Raw genomic sequence first — 11,665 nt, 5'->3', positions numbered from 1 at the left:
AAAAGAAGCTGACCTTTAAATATGATAATTTTTCAGTTAGTTGCTGTGTAAATTACTAAAGCCAGTGTGTTAAGAAAGGCAGCTTAACTAAGAAAGTTTCTACTACCTAATATTATAAAAACTTAATGGATAATTAGAAGTTTTTTCTTCAGTGATACCTTCGCCTCACATAAGATATGAATGTCTAAAGATGAGATTCTGTCAGCATTCATATTAGAGTCAACATATTCTAAAGAAATTCCAGAGAGACTTAGAATATTAACAGGAAACTGGATATTTACAGGAAAATGGCATACAGACTTACTCAAAGTATCTATTAGTAGGAAAATTAATTAAAAATATTTAACTAATTTTTAGATTCAGTTAATGTATTGCAGTGGAAGTACAGAGTAAGTTTCTTTTTCAAAACTGAATGACTGCAGATAGTTGTTCTTTTTTTTAAAAAATCAGGATTTTTTTTTTTTTTTATTTCAGCTACTATGCACAAGATTTGCTTTTTAGGTATTCATATATCCTTTTCTGTTGTAGGAAGTTCTCACTTCTGGGGTTGAAGATGTTGTGCTGTGCACGCCTGGTGAAGAGCATTTCAGACACATCACAGCTCTCCTGCCATGCCGTGCTGGTGGTAAAGCTGGCCTCTGCCTACTCAAGGCTCAGGAAGCAGTCTGAGTCATCCAGCTGCACCACAAAAATCATCTCAATGAACAGGGTTTCCTGGGAGGTGTTTGTTAGCCTGAGCTCGGAAGAGCATGTAGTAGGCAGCCCTGTCAGCTGGCAGCGATGTGACTGAGGCATAACCTTCCAGGTGTCCTTCAGCAACATCTGGAAACAGCAGGCAGTTTACTGGATGTTTAAGTAAGAGTTGGTGTAAAGGATGCTGAGGAGGCTGGGGTCTTGACTTTTCAGCTCATCCTTGTGGTGGTGGAGGAAGCATAGTATGTCCTTCACCAGCTGCTCCCTCATGCACATGAACTGTAGTTGTACATGGAGGCAGGAGTTGTTCAGCATCTCCTCTGCAATGCCCAGCTCCAAGCAGAAGGCATGCACAGGGGGAGGCTGCAGAACGAGCAGGAGGTAAAGGATGTTGTCCTCCTGGGCACTCTAACCTTCATAGACACAGCTCGTCCCAATGGCTAGCTGCAGCTATGGCTGTAAGTTACTCCCAGAAAATCTTTGGCAGGCACTAAAAGCTCGTCTACCAGACCCTCCACCAACTTGTATGTGTCAGCCATGTACAGCACTGGCCACTGGATGCAATCGGCCAAAATATACCCAGATCACATGTGTCACCAGAGTCATCATCTTCTTCTACCTCTTCCTTCTCCTTCTCTTGACTTCGATGTCTGCCCTGCTTGCAGCTGCTTTCTGGCTTACGACTCCTTTTTCTGGTCCTCCAGAAGAGCCACAGGAGCAGGACCAGGGCTCCTGTCCCAAGAGGAGAGGCCCAGAATCACTACTGATGGAAGGCAGCAAGGAGCAGGACTTTCCCAGCCACCCCATTATGCTCCTGGGCCTGCTATATATCCTGCAGCAGCTGAGTCACCTTCCAGCTCAGCTGCTCTGTGCAATGCTGCATGAGCATGTGTGGCCACAACTAGCTCATCACCCAACTGCAGTGAGTTTTGGACAATGCCCAGCACAGTTAGGATGAGGAAGATAATGACAGCGGTGATCTGCAGGAGACAGAAGAGAAGGTGTCTCAGTGGGGCTGGGCAGGAGGGAGCTGGCCACAGGGTAAGTGGGGGTGAGAGCCGCAGGAACCTGGCGGCAGGTAAGAGAGGGGGCAAGGGAAATAGATGGCACTGTGCCCTGTCCAAGATGCTCCCCTGATCAGCTGGAGCCTCACTCCAGGGTGAGAACCCCTCCAGGAGCTGGCGTTTCTGCCCTGGCCCTTGTCCAGCTCAGCCTCCCTGCTGCAAGTGCACCTGCACTCATCATTTGCCCAGGCTGCACTGTAGCACCACTGCTTGCTGGTGCCCCTGGTGACAGCCCCATTGTGACCCATCCCCTGTGCTGTAACAGAAGCCAGAGCCCCATTACAGATGTCCTCTTCTCTTTCCTTCCTTTCTTCTCCATTTACTTTCCTTCTTTTCTTCTCCATTTACTTTCCTTCTCCCTTTCCTGTTCCCTTTTTTTCTTCCCCTCTTTTATGCTCCCTTTTATTTTCTTTTCCCATTTAATTTCTTATCCATTTCAGGGCCTTGTTGACAGAGTCCCTTGAGAGGCAGCCCTGAATGTCAAAGGAGTCCAGGAAGGACGGACATTCTTCAAGAATAAAATCTTTAAGGTGCAGGAGCAGGATGTACCCATATGCTGAAAGATGAGCCAGTGGGGCTGAACAGAGAGCTTTGGCCAGAACTCAAGAAAAAAAGGAGAGTATATGACCTTTGGAAGAATGGGCAGGAGGACTACAAGGAGGTCATGAGGTTATGCAGTGAAAAATTAGAAGGGTCAAAGCTCAACTAGAACATAATTTGGCTACTGCTGTAAAAGACAATAAAAAATGTTTCTATAAATACGTGAATGATGAAAAGAGGGCTAAGGAGAATCTCCAACCTTTATTGGATGTGGGGGGAAACATAGTCACAAAGAATGAGGAAAAGGCTGAGGTACTTAATGCCTTCTTTGCCTCAGTCTTCAATAGCAAGAGCAGCTGTTCCTGGGGTACCCAGCCCCCTGAGCTGGAAGACAGGGTCAGGGAGCAGAACAAAGCACCTGTAATCCAGGGAGAAATGGTGAGCAACCTGCTACACCACTTAGACATACACAAGTTGGTGGCACCAGATGGGTTTCACCCAAGGGTACTGAGGGAGCTGGCGGAAGCACTCACCAAGCCACTTTCCATCATTTATCAGAAATCCTGGCTGACCAGGGAGGTCCCAGTTAACTGGAGGTTAGCAAATGTGATGCCCGTCTACAAGAAGGGACAGAAAGAGGATCTGGGGAATTACATGCCTGTCAGTCTCCCTGTCAGTGACAGGGAAGGTTATGGAGCAGACGATGTTCAGTGCCATCACACAGCACTGCTGGGAGATCTACCCAGACTGTATTTCTACAAAAAGTATTCAGATTTTAAAATTAAATACTATAATTCTATTTTTTTAGTTGCAAGAATTACCAGAATTAGTGTTAATTTGCCCTCGAGGAGAGATTAATTCCAACTCTAAACTTCTCCCTGCAAGCCACCATGTCTTAATTTCCTAATGTCTGCAAGGGAAACTGTGTTATTTCCTTTCTACTGAGAAAATAATAACCTTAAAGATAGTGATATACAATCATAATGGACACTGAAGAAGTATCTGTGAAGAGCTTCTGGCAGGCTGACATGACAATTTTGTAACCCTCTGCAAAGACAAGGACAGGAACACTCAGCAGCAATTCATTAGAACTTTCTTCCTATCAGTATCCATGTATTACTCCTTTTTTAATGGCAGAAGAAAGCAGTTTCTCATTGCTACATTTGATCAAGGAAAATGGTGAAGCAAAGTTCACAGAACAAAACAGATGTGTAAAGAAAAGATAGTGTGAAAGAGAAGAAGAAATAATTTGAGAGCCTGATAAGATTAGGAATGCAGTACTCACTCACTTCGGTTTCATATATTTTCCTTGCATATAGTTTTCGAAAATGAGCCTAGTGGCAGTATTACAAAGGTTATCTATGTTACAACTGGCCAAATTAGTCTCTGAGAATGAAGTTAACCATTCAGTGTAAGCCCATTTTTAATTGCTGAGGACTGTTAGCGTTGATTTTGTTAAATGCATGTTTGGGTTTGCTTTTTTGGTTAGTCGCCAGAGTCATATTGTATAATTTCTGTCCCTTTCAAGGTTAAAAACATCATAAATGAAGAAAGAATATACTACACTTAAGACAAGTCATCTAAAAGGCTGTGTTTTGCCCTAACATGCTTAAGAAAGCAAAAGACTTTCAAGGAACTTTCACATCTTGTCTGGACTGTACACATACGTTATGGTAGATCTTGTGGACAGAGACAGCTTTCTTTGGAAAGTTCAACTTAAATACAGAAGTAGGAAAAACAGGACCTAGGAGTCCCTACTGTTCCACTTGTTCATTGGCACCGCACTATAGGTGGTGTGTTACTTTAAGAAGCACACCACCTATAGTGCCTTTGCAGAACAGGTATGGGGCTCTGCAGGAGGAACTGGTTGTGAGCAAGGACGAGGGCTCTCAAAGGCCAGAAGAGCCACCAAGGCCAACTTGCCTCAGGCCAGCCATCAAAACTGACCCTGAAAAGAAAAACCGAAGGGTCGTTGTTGTAGGTGACTCCCTGCTGAGGGGAGCAGAGGGCCCGATATGCAGACCGAACCCGCTCCATAGGGAGGTCTGCTGTCTCCCTGGCGCCCGGGTAAAGCAGATTGTAGGTAAACTACCCAGCCTTGTGAGTCCTTCAGGTTATTACCCGCTTCTGGTCTTTCAGGTGGGAACTGATGAGATAGAAATGAGACGCTCATAATCATTTAAAAGAGATTTCAGGGCCTTAGGGCAACTGGTAAAGGGATCAGGAGCTCAAGTTGTGTTCTCCTCCATCCCTCTGACATCAGCGATGGACGAGGGAATATATAGGAGGAGTCAACAGGTCAATTCATGGCTCCGGGACTGGTGTCGTAGACAGGGCTTTGGGTTTTACGTGCATGGCTTGGTATATGAGGCACCAGAGCTGTGAGCAGCTAATAGGATGCACTTATCCCAGAAGGGGAAAAGGATTCTGGGGTAGGAGTTGGAAGGGCTCATTGATAGGGCTTTAAACTAGATTTGAAGGGGGAAGGGGTCAATAATTTCATGCTTGCCTGTGACAAACAGTGGGGCAGCACATCAGGGGCAGAGGGATGGAGTCCTAGTAAGGGGTCTCAACTTGTTGCCCTGAGGCAAGCCGGGGACAATGCACTGGGAGACCCCAAGGGAATCAAGGGGGATTTGCACAAGAGGGTGACACAGCCAGCCCAGCTGAAGTGACTCTACGTGAATGCATGCAGCTTGGGCAATAAACAAGATGAGTTAAGGGCCACTGTGCTGCTGGAAAGCCATGACATAGTGGCCATTACTGAAACTTGGTGGGATGATTCCCATGACTGGAATGTAGGGATAGATGGATACAAGCTCTTTAGGAAGGACAGGCAAGGTAGGTGGGGAGGAGGTGTTTCCCTCTACATCAGTGACCAGCTAGAATCGATAGACCTCCATATGGGGAAGGACAATGAGCTGGTTGAGAGTGCATGGGTTAAGATTAAAGGGAAGACAGGGGAAGGTGATATTACAGTAGGGGTCTGCTACAGGCCACCTGACCAGCAGAGCCAAGCAGATGAGGCCCTCCATAGGCAGATAGAAGTGGCTTCATGTTCACAGGCCCTGGTCCTCATCGGGGATGTCTGCACCCTGACATCTGCTGGAGGGACAACACAGCAAGGCACCAGCAATCCAGGATGTTCCTGGAATGCACTGATGACAACTTCCTCCTCCAAACGGTAGAGGAACCAACAAGAAAAGGTGCTATGCTGGACCTCATTCTCACCAACAGGGAAGGGCTGGTGACCAACGTGAGGCTCAGGGATAACCTTGGCTGCAGTGACTGCGAAGCGATAGAATTTAAGATCCTCAGGGCAACTAGGAGGCTGTATTCCAAGCTTACGACGCTGGACTTTAGGCACACAGACTGATTGCTTCAGGGATCTGCTGGCCAAAGTGCCGTGGGACAAAGCTCTAGAGGGAAGGGGGGCCCAGGACAGCTGGTCAGCATTCAAGGATCACCTTCTCTGTGTCCAGGAGCAAACTATACTGACAAAGAGGAAGGAAGGAAAGAATGATAGGAGACCTGCCTGAATGAATAAGGAGCTCCTGGACACACTGTCACACAAAATGAAACCTTACAAGGAGTGGAAGAAAGGACAACTAGAATGGGGAGCATATAAGGAAGCTGTCCGAGCAGCAAGAGACATGGTTAGAAAAGCTAAAGCTCAGTACAGAGTTAAATCTAGCCAAGGAGATCAAGGGAAATAGAAAAAAATTCCATAGGTATATTAATGGAAAGAAGACGACTCGGGAAGTTGTGGGCCCCCTCAGAAAGGAAATGGGGGAGTTGGTGACAAGTGATACAGAGAAGGCTGAGGTTCTCAATGACTTCTTTTCCTCAGTCTTCACTGGCAAGTGCTCCAGCCACACTCCCGGAGTCACAGAAGACAATGGCAGGGGTTGGACAGAACTGCCCATTGTAAGCAAAGATCAGGTTCGTGACCATCTGATGAACCCGAAAGTGAACAAGTCCATGGGACCCAATGAGATACACCCATGGGTACTGAAGGAACTGGCGGATGAGGTTGCTAAACCACTCTCTCTTATATTCCAAAAGTCATGGCAGTCTGGTGAGGTCCCCACTGACTGGAAAAGGGGAAACATAAACCCCATTTTCAACAAGGGAAAGAAGGAGGAACCCAGGAACTATAGACCAGTCAGTCTCACCTCCGTGCCTGGTAAGATTATGGAGCAGATTTTCCTGGAGGCACTACTGAGGCAAAAGAATAATGAAAACGTGATTGGGTACAATCAACGTGGCTTCACCAAGGGCAAATCGTGCCTGAAAAACCTGGTGGCCTTCTATGAGAAGGTCACAACATCAATAGACAAGGGGAGAGCAACTGGCGTCATTTACCTGGACCTGAGCAAAGCCTTTGACACTGTCCCGCATGACATCCTGGTCTCCAAGCTGATAAAATATGGCTTTGATGGACTGACAATTCAGCGGATAAAGAACTGGCTTGACGGCCGCACCCAAAGAGTGCCTGTCAATGGGTCCATGTCCAAGTGGAGGCCAGTGACAAGTGGAGTCCCTCAAGGATCAGTACCGGGACCGCTCTTGTTTAACATCTTCGTCAGTGACATGGACAGTGGCATAGAGTGCACCATCAGCAAGTTTGCTGACGACCCCAAGTTTTGTGGGGTGGCTGACATGCCGGAGGGAAGGGATGCCATCCAGAGGGACCTTGACAGGCTGGAGAGGTGGGCCCATGCCAACCTCATGAAGTTCAACAAGACCAAGTGCAAGGTCCTCCATCTGGGTCGGGGCAATCCCAAGCACCGATATAGGCTGGGCAGTGACTGGCTTGAGAGCAGCCCTGAAGAAAAGGACTTGGGGGTGCCGGTAGATGAGAGGCTCAACGTGAGCCGTCAGTGTGCACTAGCAGCCCAGAAAGCCAATCGTGTCCTGGGCTGCATCAGGAGAAGCATGGCCAGCAGGTGGAGGGAGGAGATTCTCTCCCTCTACTCTGCTCTAGTGAGACCCCACCTGGAGTACTGCGTCCAGTTCTGGAGCCCCTACTACAAGAAAGATATGGACATGCTGGAACGTGCCCAGAGAAGGGCAACGAGGATGATCAGATGGCTGGAGCACCTCTCCTATGAGGACAGACTGAGAGAGTTGGGGTTGTTCATCCTGGAGAAAAGAAGGCTCCGAGGAGACCTTCTAGTGGCCTACCAGAATCTTAAGGGGGCCTACAAGAAAGCTGGTGAGGGACTTTTTAGGATGTCGGGTAATGGTAGGACCAGAGGGAATGGATTAAAACTAGAGATGGGATGATTCAGACTGGATGTTAGGAAGAAGTTCTTCACCATGAGGGTGGTGAGACACTGGAACAGGTTGCCCAGAGAGGTGGTGGAAGCCCCATCCCTGGAATTTTTTAAGGCCAGGCTGGCTGGGGCTCTGAGCAACCAGATCTAGTGGGAGGTGTCCCTGCCCATGGCAGGGAGGTTGGAACTAGATGATCTTTAAGGTCCCTTCCAACCCTAACAATTCTATGATTCTATGATTACCTTTGGAAAGACTGTTTCTGTTTTAGGAGACATAATGTCTGCAAATGGAGAAGTGAACAATTTTCTTGTCATGAAGTTATTTACAGGGTCCTAGATATATCACGTCAGATATGCTGACATGAAAATTCAGAAGATATCAAGATTCTGTACCAGTATTTTTATCTGGACAACTGAGAGCAAACTTGAACCCAAGAGCTGTAAAGTCACCTTAGATTTATCTTAATATGATCTTAGGCAAAGCTCTACACTAGTGTAGTGAGTAGCTCCAACTCTGCAGAGAGGGACCTGGGAGTCTTGGTGGCCAATAAGTTGACCATAAACTAGCAGTATGGCTTTGTGGCCATGAAGGCAAATGACATCCTGGGGTGCATTAAAAAGTGTGACCAGCAGGTCAAGGGAGGTCATTTTCCCCCTCTACTCTGCCCTGGTGATGCCATATCTGGAGTACTGTGTCCAGTTCTGGGCTCCTCAGTTCAAGGAAGGCTGGAAAGGGTCCAGTGGCGGGCTACTAAGATAATCAAGGGGCTGGAGCACCTCTCTTATGAGCGAAGGCTGAGAGACGTAGGTCTGTTTAGCCTGGAGAAGAGAAGATTGAGGGGGATCTTGTCAATGCTAACAAACATTTAAAGGGTGTGTGTCAAGAAGGTGGAACCAGAGTCTTTTCAGTGGTGCCAGGAGACAGGACTAGGGGCAATGGACAAAACCGGGCAATTCCATCTGAACATGTGGAAAAACTTCTTTACTTTAATGAGCCCTATGATAAGGGAGACAGAGCACTGGAACAGGCTGCCCAGAGAGGTGGTGGAGTCTCCTTCTCTGGAGATATTCAAAACCCACCTGGATGCATTCCTGTCCAACCTGCTCTAGGTGAACCTGCTTTGGCAGTGGGATTGGACTAGATGATCTCCAGAGGTCCCTTCCAACCCCTACCATTCCATGATTCTATGATTCCATGATAGCTTACCTGGCTTCTTTTCCATTCTTTTCCTGAAGATGCCATGTATTGTAATCTGTATGCAAATGAAACTTTTATGCCTTTCACGGTTTAATTTTTGTCTGGTTTTTTCATAATTCCTCTTGGGAATGCTAAATGTTACATTTTGCTTGCATAATTAGATAGCTTTTCTAAAACCATAATATATATAGATACATGTGTTTACATATAAGATATCTTTAATATAAGATATCCTTTTTGAAATTTAGCTTTGGTGGCTAAATAAAAAGTCAATATAAAATCAAGTCTTAGGAAGCAAATCTGCCTGGATTATTCCATTTTCTCTTTACAACATAACTGAGACACTTTATTCACTCTTTATGCCACTGAGATATACTGAATATTCATTAGAATATGATATATGCAAGGACATTTAGAATATTTCCCCCCCAGGAGACAGTATCTACTTTAGAAACCTCTGGCATGTTTTAGCAATTCCTCTTAAATTTACATTTTATACTTATTGAGAGACTCATCTATTAATGCATGCCACAAATGTTTATTGTAGTCACTAGCTTTTCATACTTTTGCTCCAAGTATGAAATAAAATAGCTAAGATTAATATAATTTACAACAATATGCCCCTTAAACAAGTAACGGTAAGTTTTTTGCTCTGACAGCACACTGCTATAAAGGACTACGTTGCTCAAAATAATCACTGATTTATTTTTGCGTATAGGATATTAATCAATACATGACATTCCTATTAGTTACTAAATTCCAAATGTGAAACAAATCTGTTTTGATGAATTCTTAAATATTAAAAAAAAAAATTGACTGACAGGCTTATAGATGGTGAATAAAAATGAGATGTTTACTAATTTTTTTGCATAGGGGGAAGAATAATGTATTTGCTGTCACTGCACACCAGCATTAGCTCCATAAAGAAACAAATGGTTTGTCCATGTCTGAAATCACCTAATTTGTTTTGTAAATATTTATTTTCAACTAAATATATTAAAAATGGTAAGTGTTAAATTGAAGAAAGTAATTTGAAAGTGAGGAAAAGTAACAAAGTTAAAGCTGACATCTCTTTGCCACAGTCCGTTTAAAGAGCTGGATAAACTAAGAGACAATATCTGTTAGTAAGGCAGAGGATAATATTAATATATATATATATATTCGAGCATGTATTTATTTTTTTCTGCCTTGCAAAAAAGCATACATATCAGATACTGTTAGTGAACTTCTCCATGTCCTCACCCAGACATAGGCCAAACTCCTTTCTAAATGAGCAGGAACAATACCTGAACAATACCTGTGTAGTGGCTGCAGGCCTTGAAATTTTAGGCATTACAGATTAAAACAGTTATAGCATCATAGAATACCTGAAGTCTGAAGGGACCCATAAGGATCATTGAGTCCAACTCCCTGCTCCTCACAGGACTACCTAGAACCACACTATATGACTAAGAGCATCATCCAGATGCTCCTTGAACTCTGACAGGCTTGGTGCAATGACCACTTCCCTGGGGAGCCTGTCCCAGTGACCAAACACCCCCTCAGTGAAGAACCTTTACCTAATATCCAATCTGATCTTCCCCTGATGCAGCTTCTTTCCATTTCCTTGTGTCCTTTTGCTGGTCACCAGAGAGATGATATCAGCACCTCCCCCTTTGCTGCCCCCCCTTGAAGAAGTTGCCGACTGCAATGAGGTCACTCCTCAGCTTTCTCTTCTCCAAGCTGAACAAACCAGGTGACCTCAGACACTCCTCCTAAGTCTTGCTTGCTAGACTTTTCACCATCTTTTTCGTGTTTCTCTGGGCACACTCTAATAGTTTGATGTCCTTATATTGAGGTACCCAAAACTGCACACAGTACTGGAAGGACAATCACCTCCCTCTATTGGCTAGCTATGCTGCGCTTGATGCACCCCAGGACACAGTTGGCCTTTTTGGCTGCCAGGGCACACGGCTGACATCTACCCAAACCCCTAGATCTCTTTCCATGGAGTTGCTCTACAGTCTTGGCCCCCAATTTGTATATATAAACAATATTATGCCATCCCAGGTGAAGAATCCAGCACTTGCTCTTGTTAAGTTTCATACAGGTGGTGATTCCCCGGCTCTCTAGTCTATCCAGATGTCTCTGTAAGGTCTCTCTACCCTTGAGGGAGTCCACAGCGCCTCCTAATTTAGTATTGTTGGCAAACTTAATATACATTCAATTCCTGTGTCCTGATTATTTATAAAAACATTAAAGATCACTGGCCCTAAAATTGTGCCCTGGGGGAACCCCAGTGGTGACTGGCTGCCAGCCTGATGTAACCCCGTTTACTATAACTCTTTGAGCCTGACCGCAGTTAAGTTAGTGCTGGCTATGACCAATGACTGCATTGTCTCTCAAGTGTTTTTCAGTAACTCCCAGAATAAACTCCTCCATATTTTTACGAGGCAATGAAGTGAGACTGACAGGCTTGTACTTATCAGGGTCTTCCTTCTTACACTTCTTGAAAATTGGGACAACTTTTGCCAGCCTCCAGTCCACTGGGACCTCTCCAGGCTCCCAAGACCATTGAAAAATAACGGAGACAAGTCCCACGATGATATCGGCCAGCTCTTTCAGCACTGACTGTGGGATAAATCCCATCAGGCCTCATAGATTTGTGTGCATCCAGCTGGAGCAGCAGGTCTCAAAAAAGTTCAGGGTCGGCTCGGAGTTTATCTTCCCCTCCAGTCATGGTCTTCCAACACAGGGCTCTGGTGGAATTATATCTAAGAATTGTGTTCTATATTAACAAGTTACTAATTAGCTTAATGTTTAATATATACTATAAGAAAAATCTCTTTTTGTTACATTTCATGTTTTTCTGAATGCTCCAATGTCAGTGGAGAAAGGAATATGGTACTTTG

At 45.1% G+C, this 11,665-nt stretch overlaps 1 pseudogene; it reads right to left on the bottom strand.

Annotated features, from left to right (window-relative positions):
- Window positions 1-642: 642 nt before the first annotated feature.
- On the bottom strand, window positions 643-11,402 carry LOC128904815 (uncharacterized; annotated as a pseudogene).
- Between the last annotated feature and the right edge of the window lie 263 nt (window positions 11,403-11,665).

This window comes from Rissa tridactyla, chromosome 1 (assembly GCF_028500815.1).
Source record: "Rissa tridactyla isolate bRisTri1 chromosome 1, bRisTri1.patW.cur.20221130, whole genome shotgun sequence".
Classification (NCBI taxonomy): Eukaryota; Metazoa; Chordata; class Aves; order Charadriiformes; family Laridae; genus Rissa; species Rissa tridactyla.
The sequence above is the reverse complement of the archived record's forward strand: the minus strand, read 5'-3'. Positions and strand labels throughout refer to the sequence as shown.